Below are 3270 nucleotides of genomic sequence, written 5' to 3' on the forward strand. Positions count from 1 at the left end.
TTTCTACAGTCTTTTTTATGTATATTTTTATTTCTGTATATGTGTGTGTGTAAGCACACATGTGTGCAGGTGCATGGGGAGGCCAGAAGAGGGCATCAGATAGCTTGGGATGGAGTTAAAGGTGGTTATGCGCTGCCCTATGTGGGTGCTAGAAACTGAGCTAATGTCCTCTGCAAGAGCAGCAAATGCTCTCAACTTCAAAGCCACCGCTCTAGCCAAAGGCTCTGGGTTATCCCAAGTAATGATATGCATGTGCGTAAGAGCAGGAAGGAAGTGGGGAGGTTGGAGAGATGGCTTAGTGGTTAAGAGCACTGACTGCTCTTCCAGAGGGACCCAGGTTCAAATCCCAGAGCCCACATGGCAGAATTACCTATCTGTAATTCTGTGATCTGATACCCACACACAGACATGCATGCAGGCAAAAGACCAATGCACATAAAATAAAAATAAAATAAATATTTAAAAAATAGCAGGAGAAAGGTTCAAGGCCAGCCTGGTCTACAAGGTGAGTCCAGGACAGCCATGGCTAACACAGAGAAACCCTGTCTCAAACAAACAAACAAACAAACAAAAAACAAAACAAAACAAAAAAAAAGAGCCATGTGCTCCTAGAATGCATATGGGAGGATGCTGAAGGCGGGGGGGGGGGGGGGGGGGTGCACATAGGTGTGGAGGCCCAAGGCTGACCCTGACAGTTTTATTTGATCATTTTCCTCCGTATTCATTACTACAAGGTATCTCAGTTGAACCTGGAGTTCACCAGTTAGGCTAGTTTTGCCATCCAGTTTCTTTCTGGAATACTTGTCCCCGAACAGCTGGGGTTACAGACAGATTGCCACGCCCACTCAATATATGAATTCCAGGGACTATATTTTGGGTCTCAATGATCCAGTGGCAAGTGCTTTACTCAAAGGGCCATGGCCAGCCTCAGATCTGTTTCTGTAGCCCTTCATGCAGGAAGCTGAGGCGGGATTGTCACAAGTAAGAGGTAGCCTGTGCTGTGAGATAGCTTGAGCTATAAAGCGAGACTATGTCTAAAACAGACACAAGTAAATATGAGAACGTAAAACAAACAAACAAGGAACAGTGTGAGGGCTGGCGAGGAGGCTCAGGGCTTAAGTGCACTTGCTGCTCCTGCACAGCTCTAGAGTTTAGGTCCCAGAACGCAGATTGGACAGCTGAGAGGAGCCTTCGAACCCAGCTCCAGGGGCTCTGACAGTGTGCTCTTCTATACACAGGTAATTAAAAAGAAAACAACATCATTTTAAAATAAAATTAAAAAATAAAAAAAGTTTACAGCCAGGCGTGGTCCCAGCACTCAGAGGCAGAGGCAGAGGCAGGCAGATCGATATGAGTTCAAGGCCAGCCTGGTCTACAAAGGGAGTCTAGGACAGCCAAGGCTACACAGAGAAACCCTGTTTCAAAAAACCAAAACAAAATCAGTTTACAGTGGGTTCCGGTGAGTTCCAGGTGGGAGTGCAATGGGGGCTTGTGCTCCACTCTTCGTGTGCAATGGGACTTACAGACGGCATTTAAGCAAAATACAGCCATTTTAACACGAGGGGAGCATGTAACGTGGGCCTAGCAAGTCTTGGCTGTCTTGAGGTTCCGGTGCGAGATGGCCAAGTCCATCTTCTGGGCTGCCTGTCAGCCACTGTGGCCAAGCAGGTACAACTAGGCCGGAAGATGGTGGTTGTATGCTGTGAGGGCATCAACATTTCTGGAAATTTCTACAGAAATAAGTTAAAGTATTTGCCCTTTCTCCATGCATGGATGACCACCAACTCCTTTCGAGGCCCCTACCACTTCTGAGCCCTGAACCCCATTTTTTGGTGCCCTGTGCAAGGCATGCTGCCCCACAAAACTAAGAGAGGCTATGGAACGCCTAAAGGCTCTGGATGGGATCCCTCCACCCTATAACAAAAAAAGCAGATGGTGGTCCCTGCTGCCCTCAAAGTTGTGCAGCTGAAACCTACCAGAAAGTTTGCTTACCTGATCATCCAGCTCTTAAGGTGGGTTGGAAGTACCAGGCAGGGACAGCCGCTCTGGAGGAGAAACAGAAGGAAAAGGCCAAGATCCACTATCAGAAGAAACAGCAGCTCCTGAGGCTACGGAAACAGGCAGAAAAGAATGTGGAGACAGAAACCAACAAGTTTAGAGAGGTCCTCAAGACCAACAGACTCCTGGTGAACACCCAGTAAAGACTGCCTCATGCCTGCCTGGCTTGCACCTCCTACACGGCGGTCCAGGGAAGTGGGGACAAAAGATACTTTAGTTACTACTCCTGTGGGTAAAGGATACTTTTAGACAGCTCTTGTTGAGTTTTATTCAAGTGGATTTACTTGGGCTCCAGAGTTTAAAATGACAAAAGTAGCTGGGCTGCCCTGCCCATCTTCCCTAGTGCCATATTCTGCAGCTATGAAAATGCGCCCCCACCAGCCACACACACACACAAACACACACACACACACACACACACACACACACACACACACCTGGGCTGAGATGACATGGCCAAGAGCATGTACTGCCTTTGTTCCTTCTGTACTCCTGAAGGGTTCTGTGTGATAATAAATTATTTGACTATTAAAAAAAAAAATCAGTGTAAAAGAAACCCAGGTTTGTGGTGCATTCTAGCAGCTGTGAGGCAGAGGCAGGCAGATCTTTGTGAGTTCAAGGCCAGCCTGGTCTACATTGTGAGTTGCAGGACATCCAAGGATACATAGTGAGACCCTGTTTAATACCTCCCCCGACAAAAATCTCACACACACACACACACACACACACACACACACACACACACACACACGGTTTGTTTGTTTGTTTGTTTGTTTGTTTGTTTGTTTGTTTCCTGTCAGAGTCTTACCATGAAGCTCTGGCTGGCTGGCCTGGAACTTAAATATGATTTGTAGATGAGGGTGTCCTTGAACTAACAGAGATCTGCCTGTCCCTGTCCCTCTCTCTCTGTCTCTCTCTCACTGTCTGTCTCTCTCTCTCTGTCTCTCTGTCTCTCTGTCTCTGTCTCTGTCTTTGTCTCTCTCTGTCTCTGCCTCTCTCTCTCTCTCTCTTTCTCTCTCTCTCTCTCTCTCTCTCTCTCTTAACCAGTTCTTGTTATGTTTTATTTATTGTTAATGAATATTTTATTTATTATAATTTATTCATATTACATCCCGATTGTTATCCCTTTCCTCCTTTTGTTTTTGTTTTTGTTTTTGTTTTTCGAGACAGGGTTTCTCTGTGTAGCCTTGGCTGTCCTGGACTCACTTTATA

At 46.3% G+C, this 3270-nt stretch overlaps 1 pseudogene across 1 annotated transcript; it reads left to right on the forward strand.

Annotated features, from left to right (window-relative positions):
- Nucleotides 1–1030: 1030 nt before the first annotated feature.
- Nucleotides 1031–2201, forward strand: LOC311606987 (large ribosomal subunit protein uL13-like; annotated as a pseudogene). Its single transcript has 2 exons — nt 1031–1063; nt 1606–2201. The product of its transcript is annotated as a large ribosomal subunit protein uL13-like (transcript).
- The last annotated feature ends 1069 nt before the right edge of the window (nt 2202–3270 follow it).

Source organism: Acomys minous, assembly GCF_964271855.1.
Source record: "Acomys minous genome assembly, chromosome: 1".
Classification (NCBI taxonomy): domain Eukaryota; kingdom Metazoa; phylum Chordata; class Mammalia; order Rodentia; family Muridae; genus Acomys; species Acomys minous.